At 45.2% G+C, this 18,051-nt stretch overlaps 1 protein-coding gene across 4 annotated transcripts in view; it reads left to right on the top strand.

The window, feature by feature from the left end:
* The first annotated feature begins 2,743 nt into the window (after positions 1-2,743).
* Positions 2,744-18,051, top strand: part of FAT3 (FAT atypical cadherin 3) — a 661,489-nt gene continuing 646,181 nt past the window's right edge. For 3 of the 4 annotated variants that reach the window (XM_090030588.1, XM_090030587.1, XM_090030584.1), the window contains exon 1: positions 2,744-2,853. The gene's annotated coding sequence lies outside the window, so the exon portion shown is untranslated. Of the gene's footprint in view, positions 2,854-3,751; positions 4,007-18,051 lie in introns of those variants that run through there. The other variant, XM_090030586.1, reaches the window with a different exon arrangement.

The following is an 18,051-nucleotide window of genomic DNA, read 5'->3' as shown; positions in this document are numbered from 1 at the left end:
ACTAGCCAGTTCACTATACTATGTAGGCAACAATGCTTCATTAGCTTGGCATGTAATTAATGTCATGTGTACTGGTCTACCATTTGAATTTCTGCTCAGTGGTAAACTTCCTTAATCGTATTTTTCATAGAATCATAGAGAATGAGGTTTGGAAGAGACCTCAGGAGGTCATCTACTCCAACCCCTGCTCAAAGCAAGACCATCCCCTACTGTATCATCCCAGCCAAAGCTTTGTCTAGCTGGGTCTTAAATACTTTTTTGGTATAAAGGTGGCCACTCATTCAGCTAAGTGCAGCCCATACCTTCAAAAAGACCACTTGGAAAGGGACATGACATTATCTACATTCCCTTTAGCCCAAGTGGAAATTACAAGTGCTATTTTTAGATGGGGACTCAGGAGGTCTGTACTTAATTCTTGGCTCTGCCACACACTTCCTGCATGACCTTGGGTGAAACATCTTGGTACCATCTGTAGTAGAATACAGTTCCCAATCCTGCCTTGTCTCTGCAGATTGTAAGCTTTTTGGAACAGCCCTTTTCCTTACTTTTTGTTTGTACCTTAATCCCAATTGCATTATGGCTCCGTCAGAAGCCACAGATTATTAATTACTACTTAGTAAATGGCACTTGTTTGTCCGTCATGACTGGTATCAAACAGTAGTATTGAGTCATTTGTATTATAAGTTATGCTAAATGGTGACATTTCTAATGTCCCTCTCCCATGGAACAGCCATGTTTTTAATCTTAGGTGGGGGCATCTACATGTGCATATTAATAGGCAGCAATAAACTCTGGTGCAATATTATTGCTGCCAGGCACAGTGTTTAAATGTGCAGCCTAGACTGCAGCCTGTTAAGCTGGGTCAGAGCAGCTCTCGCTGGCAGGGGGCTCCGGGGATCAGCGTGCCAGCTCAGGGTTGCTCCGACTCAGCTCAATGTGCCGCAGAGGGGCTGGCTGAGGCATGGGGATGCTCCGGGGCAGAGTTAGCCACCAGGTGCCCCCACACTGAAGCACCCTCGTGCCCCAGCCAGCCTGGTCAGCGTCTACACAGGTGTCACTGCGCACGGAAAAAAACAGTAAGAGTTTATTATTTTTCTGCAGCCTAATAGGTCCGCACATGTGGATGCCAAGATATTTTCTGCAGAGCTAATTAGGCAACTCCGCAGTAAATGTTTGATGCAAATGCGCCCATTAGTAGGTCTCTTGGGATTTTTTAAAGCAGTTAATTTTTTTCCACCAACTGCAGCCTGGCCCTCCTGTTTTGTGATTATTACCCTAGACCATGTGATTAACGTGGGGTCGCTAGGCTTTTTTCCACCTTCATACTAAATTACAGCAGCAGACTGACCAGTTCATGCTGAGTGTTTTATGGGATCAGTCAAGAGAGCAGCACCAGCTTGGGTTTTCATGGGGTATTTTTCACTTGTCCTCTACCTGGAAATGGCGGTGAGTAATTCTGACCAGCAGGAAAGGGCAGGAACAGATGAAGAGAACAGCAGACTAGAAAATAAAATGACTGACATTAGCAGCACTTCAAAGCTGCATGGGTGAGGATTGGAAAGGTTGGCTACAGATTTTGTTAAAAAAAACCAAACCTGAGAGCTCTGTCTGATATGGCATGTGAGAAAAATGCTTGCTCAGGCAGAGAAGGGACTCCAGCCCTCGAGATGGGAAGAGAGTGGGAGGTGACGCATTTTGTCCCACTACACCCTTAAAAAAAGGCAAGGTCCGGACGCCACATCTCAAGAATTCACTAAACATACAATAAAATATTCACAACAGTAGCCAAGTTTTACCTCCAGCTCCAAAAAGGTACAACCGGCTGTGTTATAATGGACTTACAGTACAGCAACATAAATGCACTTTAGTCAAACAAGTCATAATTACCCCGGTACATAAAAGCCTAGCCCAGTACTCAGAAGTGAAGAGGCTCTCGACTCCAATAACTACAGAGGCTTAATCCACTCTTGTAGTTTCTGCTCCCAGCCAGTGGCATGAGCAAGCCCAGGCTGCAATGCACGAGTGGCTGGTGTGTCCCGGGAAGGAAAAGCCTCAGTTAGGCATCAACAACTCGGCTGGGGTGCGGATCCGTGCGGCAGGAGGCTGCTCTTCCCCCGTGGAAAGGTGGGCGTAGAGAAGAAAAACTCTTCCTGCGCCCAGAATCCACGAGCATAAACTAGCCCCGAAACCAGGGAGCTCGGAAAGCCCGTCTGAACCAGGCGGGAGGCAGAGACCAGACTGAGCCACCTCCTCCAGGGTCTGAAACGCAAGTGAGTTTCTGTCATGATCGAGCAGGAGACGAAAGTTTTAATTAAGCCCCCCTAGGGAGAAGCGGCCTGCGCCTCAGGCCAGCGGGCCCGCACGAGGTAGCGCCCTTGCCACCGGGGGGGGGAACACCTGGGCGACCTGCGGCCACGGGGGCCCGGGGCTGGCAATCAGGGGGTGGGGGGCCACTTCCTTCCCCCCCACAAACCTTGCAGCCCCCGGCCCCCGTGGCCGCAGGTCGCCCAGGTGTTCCCCCCCGGTGGCAAGGGCGCTACCTCGTGCGGGCACAGGGAGCGGGCTGTGCTGGGGGGCGCGGAGCAGCCCCTTGCTTGCGCAGCGAGGCGGCGGGGGCTGCCTGGCAGGGAGGGAGGGAGAGGCTGCGGCTGCGGCGCTGCCGGGGAGGGGGGAGGCGGCGAAGGCGGGCGAGGTGCGGGCGGCCGGGAGCGGGCAGCAATGAGCGGCTCCGGAGCCTGCCTGCCTGTGACGAGGGGAGGCGGGAGCGGCGCGGCAGCAGCTGAGGGCGGCGGTGCGGCCGGGGGAGCCCGCCACGAGGCGGAGCCGGAGCCGGAGGCGCGGGCGCTGCTCCCGGTAGGAGCCGGGCGGCGGGACCGGGCTGCGCGGGGCGGCGGGCAGCTGCTGCCCGGCAAACTCGGCGGGAGGCGGCTCGCGGCAACTTGGGAAACTTGTTCCCCGGAGGAGCGCGGTGGCACCCGGGGCCGGGCGGCCAGGTGCGGGGCAAGGTGCAGCGCCGCCTGCTCCGGCTGTGCCCCGGGGCGGGGGCGCTGCTGCTCGGGGGCAGCGGGCCTGGAAGGAGCCGGTGGCGGGGGGGGGCCGCGGCCGCGGGCGTGCGGGGCAGCCCTGGCTCCCCCGGCAGCGCAGCCTTTGTGCAGCGGCAGCTGGAGGAGGCGCCGGGGCCGGGGCCGGGGCCGGGCTCGCCAAGTTGCGGGCATGGGGAGCCGGCCCCGGCCCGTCCGCTCCGCTTCACCCGCCCGAGCGAGCGCCGCAAAAATACCCCGCTCCAGAGCGCCCCGGCATGGGAGGGGGGTCAGCGTGTGTCTGTGTGTGTGTCTGAGTGTTAGCAGTGTGCGTGAGTGTATATGTGTGTGTCAGTCTGTCAGTATCGGGGTGTGTGTCAGCGTCTGTGAGTGTATCAGTGTGTGTGTGTGTGTCTGTCAGTGTATCTATATGTGTGTCGTCGGTGTCTGTGAGTATGTCATGGTATCAGTGTGTGAGTGTGCGCACGCACGGCTGTGTTAGTGAGTGCGTGTGTGAGCGCTCCGGAGCCCGCTGCCCCGGCTTCGCTGCGGGCCGCCCCGCGTCAAGTCGCGCGGGCGCGGGGCGGGGCGCGGGCGCGGGGCGAGGCGGCCGGGGAGGCTGCGCCCGGCCCCGGGGCCGGCGGCCGCCGCGTCGTCTGGTTAAAGAGCGGCGGCTGGAGGAGCGGGCGCTGCCCCCCGTCGCGCGGGGCTGAAGCCGGCTGGGAGAGGAGCCGCCGCTGCTCAGTGTTTTGCAAGCGGCCGGCCGGTCTCTGTCCGGGAGAAAATTGATTCTCTGCAGGCAGAAGGCATTTAACTTCCTCTAGCATTTAGCAGCGCTTCACTTTTATGAATGATTGCTCAGGTTCCTGGCAAGGGCTGAGAGAGAGAGCAGCTTTGCGGATTGAAAGAGAGCGAGCTTCTGTGCCATCCCCCCCTGCCCTGAGTGACCCTGCTCTTCGTGTTGAATTGGAGCTGTTTTCTACCAGGTATAAACAGGCACTGAGAAACCAGCAAGCCAGGAAAGAGCCTGGGTACCAGCCCGGGGCTCCTCTTTTCAAGCCAATACAAGTTCACCCTGATTGCTTGAAGAAAACTTGATGGTAGAACCGAGGGAAGACTGATTGATGCCGTGGGAGCCAGACTTTGCAGGGCAGTGCTGACAAGATGTTCAGAGCTGGGACCTTTGTGCCTGGCGGATGTTAAAGGCTTGCGAAGACACCCAGAGTAGAGCCAGTTTGCTGTAGGTCCATGATCCTCTGCTTAATTTTTTCTGGTGTCTGCACATCTAGGGTATACTCTTCAGACAGCAAGCTAGCATTGTTAGTAATATTAACTTTAAAAGCAAGCAACTCTCATTCTAACAGGAAGTTGTACTTTTGGCATGGCAATGACTTGGCCGCTGACCTGCCTGCTAGGCTGCTGTTTTACCAGGATGTATATGCAGGGAAGCCATCCTTTTGTGCTGGGTGGCAGCATAAAAACCCAGGGTGTCTTCCAGCACAGTCTTTGTTTCTGACACAAACGCATTCTGTTTGATCAGGGTCTGTTATCGGGCTGCTATCAGTGAGTGCTGCAGTGTGACCCGACGCAGCCTGGCTGATGGATTATGTCAAATACAATGAAGTGAGGAACCGTAACCGCGCAGCATGTTTTTTTAGCCGTTGCTTGCTAGTAGGAGTTTCCAGCTCTCGTGCCATTACAAACGTATTTAGATTTGAGTTCTCAAGTGTTTTCTGACACATGCCAGTCGTAGCAAGGCTGCTCGCATTTGTGGTCCAGTTGTCTTGCGAGTGTAAGACTTGAGGTGTGCCGGACTTTGTTTTCCCCAGGATAGCACAAGACAGAATTTACTACATTTCTCCTCCTGGATGTAAGTTTGAATCCAGCAGAGATCATTAGCAACCAAAAGATGTTGCCATTTGATAGTTATTGAGTAGATGAAGGGTTTTGTGACTGCTGTGTCTATTTGTCATCAGGCAAGCTGCTGTCAACCTTATCGTTATGATCTTGGCTAGAAGTCCAAGGCCAGAATGGGCAGAGGGACAACTACTAGCACACAATTGAATCCTGGCTCTGCTGAGATCAGCGGGAGCTTTGATTCACGCTTCAGCGTGGCCCAAGATTTCATATTTAAAATGTTATTAGAAGTTCTGCAAGTTGTCCCTTATCTCTGAGGCTTATCGGTGCATAATGTAGGGAAACTTTCAGCACTGCCACCTACGCTGTGTCTCTTCAGTGGCTTAATGGGAGATTTAAGTCTCTTGGGTTGTCAGGCTGGTGCCTTTCACAAGCACTGTATTCTCGTGTAACAAAAAAAAAAAAAATAGTAAGGGAAAGAAATAGAAGACTAGAATTACAAGAATACGGATACATCCTGCCTGGCTGTTAACCTGTTTGTGCTTTTAGCCTTTCCCTGGAATATCTATTAGATAGGTATGAAGGCAGTGGAAAGAGGCAATTTTGGGTAGGCCTTGTATTTTCTAAAATTGCAAACAGTTTAGTGATAGACATTCAACATAATCAGCAAGCGTTCATTAATTAATTCAACAGTGCATGTAATGTGTATAGTATTACAGACAAATATGCTTATGTGAACTATAGATCTGGTCTCGGAGATGTTGCATTTAACCAATATCAACCTAAAGTATTGTTTTGTGGCAAAGGCAAGGAGAAGGTATTTGGCAGCTCCTTACCTTATAGAGCTGGCTTAGTGCACGATGGCACAGTTACCTTTTTAAACAATTTTACTGAAGCAAGCAGCAAGGTAACCCAGTTCCAGGTCAGGACTCTGTTACAAGTTGGGTTAGATTATCTTTTCAGTTGGAATGTGTTGTTTCAGTAGGCCTTTATAATAATCAGTGGGATGGAAAAGAATTTGTCAGTGTACAACAAAAACTTTCATGGGAGATCAGGGTACAAATGGATCTGACAGAGTCGATTTTTATGAAAGGTTTCCTTAGAGAAATTGTACATGACAGGTTTACATTTGATGCCAGTACACAGGCTGTTTTGTTTGGGTTTACACATTCTTTTGCAGTGTATCCCCCCCTGCCCCCAATGTTGCACTATTGTGTTTGCGCCCAAAGCCAAGAAGTAAAACCAGTTGTAAACAAATCTAAAACTGACTGGTACTTTGGTCCCTGTGTTTCTTTTTCATCAGGAGACTGAAACAGTAAAGAACTAACTGCATAATTGGGAGATGCTGGACAAGCACTAAAAATATTTATTTACAGATATGATTTTTATACCCTGTTAGTGTTTTCTAAGGTTGTTTTGTTTGAAAAATATGACTAAAGGCAATCGATTCCCTTTTTTACTTAATTGGCTGGCCTGATTCTGCACTGTTAGAACGCATCAGAATTTTGTCACTGATTTAAGTAAGAGCAGCATTAGATTTTAAATTCAGAGTAATTCCAGGAAATTAATGGAGTTGTGCTTGTATAAAATAGATATGCTTCACTACCCAAATGGCACCACGGCAGTGCTACAAATAAAAAAGACTGTGGCATGCCCCACTAGCTATGCTACTTGTGCTACACTGACTCTTGCTTCATTGCTAAGTGCAATTCAAGAGGTTGACTGTCAACTCCAGAGCCATTCCTGGTCTGGGTTATGTGAATCCTGAGCACCATTTCTCTCCTTGTGTTGTAATGTGACAACTGACATCGGCTGTGACATTCTGGCCAGCAGTCCTTTAGGACGTGTACTTCTAGGATCTTGAAGCAGGGCCCATTGAGTGGCTGGCCAGGGATTCTGGTATTTACATCACTCAGTTGACTGACAGAGCCTGGATTTCTTGACTTTCTGGCAAGCTGCAAGTTTTTTTGTTCATTTTGAACCAAATTCTGGCTCCGCTGAAGTCAAAATGTCCATTAATATACAAGATTTTGCACACTTTTATTTCCGACAAGGGGCCACGTCTGATTTGCATGTAGTGGCTGGGGATGTTGTATTGGAAATTTCTCTATTATACCTTGAACTGATGTTTAATTTTGCTGGTGTTCTTGCTACATGTGCCCAGGTGCTGTAATTGGATCAGTAACTACACCTATAACATGTCCTGCACTAATAGTCAGCCCCAATAAATCAAAATATTGGCCCTGCAGGCACTTATAGCAAATTAATGCAAACAAACAAACAGTGGATAAGTTGGAAGGAAGCAAAGTTCAGAATTTTTTTCCTGGGCACTTCATTATGCTAAATATATTGCTTTCAGCTCCCAAGTGCAACTTCTTTTAATATTGGTTGGTGTTGTCTTGACCTGTATATTTAGAGTACTGCACCACTTTTTGCTTGCCCAACGTTACTGTAATTCTAAGGATGCTGTCTCTCTCAGCTTTGTGTTGTGGGTGAAATCTGAAGAGAGAGGTCTTAGTCTGAAGTCAAGCAGATAGCAGGGTAGATTTGCACCTTATAGACTAAGGGCCTTGTTGCACATTAATTTTAGGCAGATGCTGGAGCTCTTAACCTCTGGATCGTCCACACATTAAAAGCTGAAACTGATTTTAGGCAGACAGAGTTCTTTGGGTAGATGTGATATCTTTTATTAGACTGACTGAGTAGTTGGAAAAAAATTCTTTGCAAGCTTTCAGGTTCAATCACCCTTCCTTTGGCATAGGGTGTCTCTGCTGTTCTGAAACTCCAAAGGAATGAAAGAAGCTAAAAGTGTGACAGGATGTCAGTGAGAATGTAAATAGGTAGAAATTAGGAAAACAAAAGGTAGAGTAGAGAAGGGAGGGGGGAAATGATTGGGGGGAAAAGCCAAAGGTAAGTAAGGGAGACCCTACAGTAATAGTTTTTTGAGGTAGAAAAGAGGCTACCTGTGAAAAAGTAAATAGCTGAAAATTAGGAAGACAAAAGGTAGAAAAGGAGGGGGGAGGGGAGGAAGCAGTGAGGGGGAACGAAAAGGGTACAAGTTCAGGTCTGGCAGGTACCTGGTGAGTCAAAGGTCAGGCAGGTTATAATGTTTCATAAATCCAATATCCATATTGAGTCCATTATTTTTTGTATCCAGTAGATTTATGAAGTGAAGTTCGTAGGCTTGTCTATGGAAGGTATTTTGTAAATTCCCTTTGAGGATTAGAACCAGAACACACCAGGACAAGAAATGTGAAACCTGCAGATACATCACCACTCCTACAATAACCACATCCCACAACAGAACCATCACCATTCCTGGATCTTACACTGTTTGTTTGTTTGCATTAATTTGCTATAAGTGCCTGCAGGGCCAATATTTTGATTTATTGGGGCTGACTATTAGTGCAGGACATGTTATAGGTGTAGTTACTGATCCAATTACAGCACCCGGGCACATGTACCTCCAGAAATGTTATATATCTCTTCCAGCGCACCAAATGCCCTGGTAGAAAATACGGAGGAGAAACCAAACAACTGCACACCAGAATGATCTCACACCGGATATCTATCAAAGACAAGAATACCCAGTGACCTGTGGGGGCACACTTCTCACAAGACAACCACTTCCTCTCCTATTTCTCTGTCCTAATCCTCAAAGGGAGCTTAAAAAACACCTTTTATAGACTTCACTTCATAAAGGTACTGGATACAAAAATCATAGACTCGATATAGACATTGGATTTATGACACATTACAACATGCCTGACATCTGATTAGCCAGGTACCTACCAGACCTGACCTTGTACCCTTTTCTTTCCCCTCCTTTCCTTCCCTCCCCCACCTTTTCTACCTTTTGCCTTCCTAATTTCCAGCTATTTACTTTTCACGGGCAGCCTCTTTTCTACCTTGGAAAACTGCTACAGTAGTGTTTCCCTTACTTACTTTGGCTTTCTTCCCCCTCGTTTCCCTTCTCCCTTCTCTGCTCTACCTTTTCGTTTTCCTAATTTCTACCTATTTACATTCTCACTGACATCCTGTTGCACTTTAGCTTCTCTCATTTCCTGAAGTCTCAGAACACCAGAGACTCCCTATGCCTGAAGAAGGGTGATTGTACCTGAAAGTTTGCAAATCAAATCACTGCCCCTGATTTGGGCTGAATCCAAATTGAATGGGGCCCACTTCACACACCCCTAGGTTTTGTCCCTGCGTAGCTTTTGGGGGAGGAAAGAAGTAGACTTCCAGGAGTACTGGTCTGACACCAACTTTGTAAGTGTGTAACACAACTTGCTGAGGCTTGTTATTGCAGGTAGTTTGCGCAGTATACTACTTTTCTTGTCCCCCCACCCCCCATCTTCAAAGATTATTTCAGCTGTTGAATGAAACATAGTTAGAAAAGGTAGCTGTGAGTTTAATTGTAGCTTCAGGACTTGAGCTAAATCAAATTCCAAACAATCTGATAAAAATTACAGCTTCTCAAATGTTGTTAAAGGTTAAAAACGAGACCTCTCTAGAGCAGTTATTAATGTCTCACATTTTGAAATAAAGGAGATTATTAATACTTCTAAATAATGTTGAACATATATTATGCTTTGCTGTAGAGCCATCTGAGCACTTCTCATGGTAATATGGCAATGCAGATTAAATTTAATGACAAGTGCATATAATGACAGTATAAATGTCAATTTTGCCATCAGATATATACCATTAGGTTTTTTTTTTTAATATTAAACATGATGATGTCTCACATTGCTTATACGAATTACGGTATCTAGAGAGTCTTAAGGGGAAATATCTATATTCTTCCACAGGGTGAAATGTTCTGTTGACTCTTCAGATACTAAATGCTTAGTTAATAATTTTGACATTTACATGACTTCTTTAAGACTGGGGTTTGGAATTCTTTACCAACTTTCCTCTAAGGGTTGATTAACTAATAGCAGCATGTGCAGTAACTGGTTGAGTTAGATGTAAGCTGTGAATCATTCATGATACCATATAAAGTAGGATTGTCAGCTTCTATTTCATTGGGATGACCTATCTTTATAGATTTTCACTACAGTGCAAGCAAACTAGAGAGAGGCTGTCAGTATATAGGGAGCTATTACTGTAGTTTTGCATGTCCGGCTTTTTTCCATAGGCTTATTTACTGTGTGGCATGAATGGTTTCAGATGCTGTAGTTTTAAAGCTGGGATCTTCAAGGGAGCCTAAATCCCTAGGTTTTTTTGAAAATCTCAGCAAAATGATTTTTCCTTTAAATGTTTCCTTAAATGTTTTGGATATCATTTGGATTACTTTCTGTGCTCTTATTATATTGGCAGTTTAGTGAAGGCTATCTCTGTGGTGAAGGTCAGGGTTGAAATTGTCACTTATAGCTAGGAAGGAGGAAGCTTTCCTGCGAGAAGAAGGTTGATGATCACCACCATTAGGTTATGCAGAAATTCTGAAGCAGAAGGCTTTTTCATCCAGGGCTTGGATGTAAACAGAGAGAAGAAGCAGCTGCTACTTTCCATCAGCCATGGGGTATAGGGAAGGGTTCTACTTTATCACATGCTGATTAGTCAGAGGCTGATAGAAAAGATGACAGATCAGGGCCAGCATTCTGGTTAGAATTTTAGCACAGTTCGCCACTTCCCAGAGCCCTGGAGTCTAGGTGTGACTGGACTTTTCACCAGTTTATCACTTCCCCGGTACTTCCTGCTGGATGACAAGGCTCTTCCACTTTTGTAGTTGTATCTGGTGAGCCCCAGAAATACACTTTTTTGTTGCTCTTTCAGATTTCTATATAATAAATTTGCAGCCTGATGCCAGACTCTGCTGTTTCTTTCAGGTTTTCCAGTGTTGTCTTTGAGAAGTTAGAATGATTGCTTTTTCATTCTGGCAGGTGGTCTTAAAAATCTCACTGTTGACTTTCTAGGTTCTCTAGACTGTACTTTGTTGCAGATTTGATTCTACTTTCTGATTTCCCTTGTTAAGCCTGCTCAAATTTTCCAAGTACAGTAGCCTGTATTCTCCATGGGTGGGAGGGGCTTCTTTAACCTGAGTATTTTGTGCAGCAAAGTGTTTAAAAACACCACTGAAGAATTTTTAAGGATGGCTTATCCAATTACTGAAAAACTCTTTGATACATATAGTTAGTGCACTTGCCATGCCATAGAGGGTAAAACCTTTCCTAGCCAAACCATGGAGCCTGGAAGAACTGGGAAGGACTGTATAATATTTTAGAGGCTTTTATGCTAAGCATTGAATCTGTGCAGGTTTGCAGCCAGCTTGCTAGCTGAAGAGAGAACCAGTTCAGATCCCCTTGTGTTAGGCAGAGGTCCAGAAAAGCAGTAGACCAACATTCATTATGCGCTTTTCCTAATGCACACTGAATTTAGTACCTCCAGTGTAAGGTACTAAATAATTGCACAATAGGTTGCTCTAATGCGCAGTACCAAAACTGCATGTTTTTTTAAAGTGATGCTTAATGCTCAGTTACCTATTTTACTATACATTAGTGCAATTACATGGTTTTTAACGTGACGCTTTAATGCACAGTAAAATAGGCTACTGCATGTGAAGTGCATGTGTAGATGCGCCCAGTGACGCCTGTGCCATAATGCCCTTTTTGTTTCTGGTTTGCTTTTTTTCTTTCCACCTCTGTTGCTGTTCCCTGTGGTTCTGGCCTGACTTAAACTTGTACAGAGCTGTTTTTTTCTGTGTGTACAGAGCAAGGTCTTAAACGATTTTTAAATGTCAATAAATATCAATTGGCCTGTTACTGACTGCACATGGATAGGAGATAGCATAGAAACATGATGGAATAGGAATCTGGGGTGCATATGAACTATGTAAAATGTATTACCCAGTCTTATAAAGTAATGTGCTGGGAGCAGGGTTTAGGGAGGCTGGAGAAGAGCATGTAGAGAGTACAAAATGTGTAATAGCAAGGCATTGGTTGGGATCAGAGTCTAACGGGGAAGGGCATAGATGATGAAGGAGACTGGAGCGAACATGAGGTGTTGGGTGAGGGATAGGGACAGGCAAAGACATTTCTGTATAAATCCCTCTCAATGTTTATGCTTTAAATGCTTAGTATTTACTATATCTGAAAATATAACTGCCTCAACTTCTCTGTATGGTTAAAGCAACATAAGTAATCACGTTGGTGGATAATTAGCTAGGCTTGATTGCAACATGCCTTCAAGCTTATCTCTGTGCTAACTATATTTGTGCGCAGAAAATTGGTATGTGGGTTAAGTATGTGGGAGGTTGTGTTGCCCTAAGGGTACAGCATCCGATGCTAAATCCTGGCTCAGCCATTAACACAGTGGTTGGTAACCCTAGACAAGTCACTTCATTTCTTTATGCCTCCATTGTTATATCTTCAAAATGGGGCTAATCAAGTTTACCTGCCTCTTTAATAGAAAGTTAGACTCTACCCCAAAAAGCCCTTTTATAGTTTTGTTGTGACTAGCAGACTTAAGGCTATTTAAAAGGTACAACTTTCTATTAAAATCACACACAATCTTCATTTCTTTCTGTCACTTCTGCAAGATTTCTTTCCTTTTATTATTTTCTCTGCTCTCTTTGTTTCTTATCTAGAACATTTATAAAACAAATCTAGCATTCCATCGTTCCTGCAGACATAGCTGATCATTCACAGTCTGCTTGAACTGAACATGCTGCACAGAGTTAGTCTTTCTGATGTGCTGGGCTGTTTTAAATCTCTGGGAAAAGGGTAATTGGTGAGAAGCTGATTCAGAAACATCCTGTAATGATCTCTTTTTGTGCATTATATTTTTCCCCCTTGTTGCTTTTAATCTTTGTCCAGGATAGTGTGTGTTTGGTCTGTTAATGAGAATTCTGTTGGAGAAGAACAATATGCCAATATGGAAGACAAATATCCCATATACATTAAAAGTAATTTGTTTGCTGGATGCTGAGTTCATCCTAGCAAAGCTTTGCTACTCAGAGCATCCTTACTCATTTGCGGAGTCTTATTGACAGCTCAGATGAGTAATGTGTGCAGAACCAAGCCTTTGATACAAAAAAAGTAGGGCATGCTCCTATGTGGAGAAGGAACTTGGTGTAATACTATTGCAAGATGCTTTTCTGAAGTACCAGTAAAACTAAGCTTTAAGTTTTTTAAAGTTACTGATGATATGATCAGAGATCTTTAGGGTTTTGCTTGTTGCGCTAACTGCACAACTATATTCATTTACTTCCAGTTAAGAGATTTAGGGCATAGCCACATTTCAGTTAACTGATGCAAATCTAGAGTAGTTCTTTGGACCTCAGCAGTGTTACTTGCAATTTACCGCAGCCAAGATTAGAATCTGATTCTCTGAGTTTCAGACAAAAGAAAATGTGACCATTTTATTGTGTTAGTTTCACTGCCAATAGGAGCTGGATGACTTAATCTTTGCATTTATCAACACACTGCTCAAGTTTCACAGCAAAATATCCAGGGGTAACTATAGCAAATATTTAAAAATGTTAGCCTGACTGTAACTTAAGGCCTAACTTGGTTATGTGGTGCCTGCTGAAGACAATGAGAGTTACAATACGTGGATGCATCGGGGGTAGAGGTTAGATTTTTCTACAGCAGTGCAATGGTAGGGTACCAAACACCCTTCTGAAGCCAGAGCTGCTTGTGGCATGGCATTGGATCAAGTATGTCTTATTAAAATCAATGTAGGGTTCTTTATCCAAAGAAGTGTTTCAAAGAGTCCCTTCCACATATCTGTTAGGACCATTGCCACATTTTCTCCTAAAAAAGTGAAAATGTTGAATTAGGTTTGGATGCTGTTGCTAGGAAAGATCTATTTGAGGGTTTGTTTTTTTCCTTCCCTTTTTTATATCCTACCCTCTGATCTTAGATTTAGTGCAGTCCTGGGACTCTTCAGGGTCTGTCTGCTTTGCAGCAGTGACATCTGCCTGCTGCCCCCACCAGTGCTCTCCCAGCGTGTCCTAACAGGCACATTCCCAAACCCAGGCATGCTCCCGTGAAGCTACCGCTAGTCTGTCCCTTTGTCTCTGCTGAGCTTAACAGGGTCCACTGGAGAGGCCTTGCTGACATTAGTGTACTTAACAATCTGAAGCCTGTGTTCAGGTATAGACAACTGGGTGTGCTTGGGAACTGGCTGTCTGGGACAGGCTGTCGCCGCAGTGAAGATGAAGCCTTTAGCTTTAATTCATTATGGAATCCAAATAAAAATCAAGGAACTCAGCAGTGTCAAGCATATGGTCCACAGGCTGGATCCGGCCCATGGAGCCATGTTGTGTGGCTTGTAAGGATTGGAAATTCAAGGTTGGAGAAATCCTGTTGCTGAAATCCGGGGTATGGAACCCTGTTTGTGATGAGTGTTGGCAGGGTCAGGTGACAGTTTCATTAATCCCCCACTGCCATTGCTTGTCCTGCAATCTTGCAGATCCACCTTGTGAGGAACCCTATGGTCTGAATCTGGCTTGGGGGCCAACATGGGGTTGACACCTCCGAACAAAAAAAAATACATTGGACAGTGGAAAGTGGTCTGTCAGCTACCTGGTTGTGAGTCTTAAAATGCACTTTTACAGACATACTTTCCTGCACAAGCCCTTATCTAGGTTTTAGCAGAATTTACGAGTCTGTTCACTGAGTTGCTTAAGCCACTGCTAACTTACTGCAAGAGTAGAATGGAGCAAATCCTTGATCAGAAATGGTCTTTGGCTACCATTTCCACAAGAAACAACTCCTGACTCTTTAATTTTTCCTCTCCATGAATCTGTGATCCTAGCTAGGGGCAGATGTCCTCTCTGGGCTTCCATAAATTTGGATAAGTGAGTCATATATATTGTTGGCAATGGATATTTATTTTGAGTCTCTGTAACAGGGCTGTCTGGCCCTTTAAGGGAGACATACAGCCTGGGCATAGGAGCCCAGCTGGGAGGTAAAAGTCCAAGGGGAGAAAGAGCAAGCAGCTTGAGCTAGGCTGGAGCAGCTTGAGGCCAGGAGGCTGCCTGGAAGAAGAGCTCATTATTAAGAAGTGAGCCTTTCTGGGGCCTTTCCTGCAGCCTGGAGTTGGGTTAAGGGTTTGGTTTATTCATCTGTTTGGAGCAAGAGCTAATGTTTGTGTTACAAAGACTGTCTGAGGGGCTCCAAAGAGGAGCAAAGCCTGAAAGACAGCTGGCACGTCAGTTTGCTTACTGTGCCCTTCTCCTTTAATACCCAGATTCCTCAAACCAAGGCAGATACAGTTACTAGCGGTTGGGATCATGGAATCAGTCCTCAAAAGCATAATCTGTTCCATCCACTGGAAGAGTCCCTGTTTTGAAGAGCAGGAGTGAGTGCAGCAGAAGATCAAAGTTTGACACAGAAGCTTTGAAATCCACATAAGCATCTAAAGCCTGAGCTAATTTCCCCAGTTCCTTTTTACATTTGGAGCAGCCTAAATGCACATCCTGGTCAGGTCTTACTATGAAAGATAACTGAAGATCTGTGATGGATGGAAGGAAGCCACACCTAAAGGCCCTCCATGCCTCTGCCCTAGTGGTGGTCACAAAGGTTCTGGCTGTTGAGAAGGAAGCAATGCTGTATAGAAATAGATAGATTTTAATATCCATTTAAGATGACAGATCCCATGTTTTGATTTCTTCTACCCATGGCTGTCTGGCTAACTCCCAGGGAAGCTATCCCACTTCAAAGTATCCAACACCTGGGTATGTCAGTGGATGCCAACTTTAAAAAGATTGACAGCTTTGCTACAGAACTGTTTAAACAGGTTTGTTATTGATGCCTCCTATCAAAATGTTTTGAGTCTTTTTGGAAGACAAATATCCTTTGTAGATCTGGGCTTCACACAGCCTCTACACAGGTTTTTCCTACATTTTATTAATAGGGGTTATTGCTTCAGTTCAAAAGTTGGTAGACCTCATTTCATGGATAGTTTTTAGCATGTTTGACAGAGAAAGGCAGTCCATTTTACAGATGGAGAAACTGTGGGGAACTTGCTTTTTTTCTTTGTGCCCATCTGGCTAGTTAGAGGACCAGAAATAAGAGCCCTGGTGTCTGGAGTCTCAGTTCAGATTTGCGGCCTGATGATCAGCCACAGCCAACTTCAAATAGGGACACCCGGCTCTAGAACTAGATGGGTAGATGGCTGGCATGAATTCCAGCTTCTTTGGCTCAAGAAGAGACAAATAACAGATTAAATTTGCTGGGCACGTTGGCTGAAGGACAGTTAAGATATCTAGGCTGGATTCTCCAGTCTGGTCATATGCTCTGAAAATCACACCATACTGCTTTTACACTTGGTGCGTTCTTTCCGTGTCACTTCTTTTATAGCCTTCTGTTTTCTTCAGGCAAAGGGGGCTTGTGAATTGCAACAGATGAGTGAGGAATACATAGGGGATATATGTGAAGAGGAAGAAGCATAAATCCCAGTTCTTTTGCTATTAACTCATGAGGCCTGCTGAGCAGCAGCAGGCAGTAACAGACACTTAATTGTGCACTAGGTAAGCTTGGCACAACTCCAGCATGACAGTGAAGTAAAAATTACGCTAATCAGCTGGGGTATACTACATGTATTGATTCTGCTCAGATTTTTTCATAAGAAACCCTTAATAATAGTGTAAAGGTAATTAGAAGTAATTAAAAGGTAGTTAACCTAGAGCTCTTCATATGAGAAGCATTTTGGTCTGTTGCCTGTGTCTAAACTTTAGGGCAGTCAGAACCTACTTACAAGGGAGTGGAATTCTTACCTGCTTGGGAGACTTAATAAAGTCACTGGCTCTGTTATGGCTCCTGCAGTGTGGTCAGAAAGAGGGGTGCGGCCAGGCGTAAATGTCACTGGGAGAAAAAATGCAGAGCACGTACGACTGGATGTTAATGGTGTGAAGCACAATGTGAGAATGAGCATGCGTGAGGAGATGGGAGTGCCATGGGTGGCAAGCAAGAGCGTGGGTGATTTGAAATGGGAGGAGGTGGGCTGATGAGTGGCCACAGAAAACTGTGGTTACCCAGAACTGTATACCATGGTAGCCAAAATGGTATACAGGTTATTAAACATGGATACTCAAAGCTATGGTTGGTAAAACTGTGGTTGGCAAAGGAAACCCGTAGTGAGTCCAAAGGCAATGGACACCTTGAGTAGGAGCCTTAGTTTCTAATGGTCAAAAAGAAAACCTATTAAAGCAGCTCAATCCAATGAGAAGGCCTCAAAATCTAACCAGAAGTTGATAAAGACCTAGCTCAACCTCATACTTAGGTGTGAGGGGAAAAAATCCATGTTTGAATCATGGAGACAAGGGTCAGCCGCAGATTAGTTTGGGAGGGGAAACAACGGACTGTACCAGTTTGTGTGTGTATGTGCCTTATGGAAGCAGCTTGTGTTGTTTGGAGCCTGAGCTTGTCATTCCACAGCTGCCACTGATGGAGAGGCGAGGGAGAGGAAGAATTATTTATAGATGTTGGTGTGCAGGAATGTTGCAGAGTGGGTCCACAGGAAGAAGCTGGCCTCATTGTGGGAAAGGGGCCAAAATGAAATGAAGAAACCAACTTCTGTCTTCTGACAGGTAGGGGAGCCCAATTTATTCCTTGCATTCAGAGGAAGTTGCTCTGGTAGATGGGACTATAGTTGCTAGTAGGGAAAACACTGGTGGTGATGTTAAGAAATGCAAATCAAAGAAGCATCTGTATCCAGGTGACCATAAGAACTAGTTAGTGGCTTGAAATGCAGAATCTTAAGGGACCGTGTAGGTGAAATTGGAGTAAGTGCTGGACAGCAAGCTCTGATCATGGTGTTGATGGCTAATACAATGGAGGTGTAGGAGAGAGAAACTAATTCTGGATTAATAGAGACAAAAGGCATTGGCATGGTCTGTATTCTATGCCTAGAAACTTTTTGAAACTCTAACCCAGTGAAAAGGAAAAATCTCAGGGTCTTCCGTCATGGCTGAGAAGTCAGTATAAACAGGAAGGGATTAAATCAAATCCACAAGACATCCAGTGAGGAAAATGAAGTTGTATGCAGAAGGAATGGGCGGTTCCTTTATCAGAGATGTTTTGCTGTAGAAAACGAACAAGATTTTTATGGTTATCTTCAATCAGGATCTTGTGCAAAGGCAGCAGGTAATGAGCAGCTCATAGGTGAGGCAAAGGCAAATGTGAGGGAGATGTTGACCATGTAAAGCTAAGTGTATTCAGCTAAG

Source organism: Crocodylus siamensis, chromosome 1 (assembly GCF_052110815.1).
Source record: "Crocodylus siamensis isolate JL-2025a chromosome 1, ASM5211081v1, whole genome shotgun sequence".
NCBI classification, from domain to species: Eukaryota; Metazoa; Chordata; order Crocodylia; family Crocodylidae; genus Crocodylus; species Crocodylus siamensis.
Note: the sequence above shows the minus strand (reverse complement) of the source record. Positions and strands in the feature narration are given on the sequence as shown.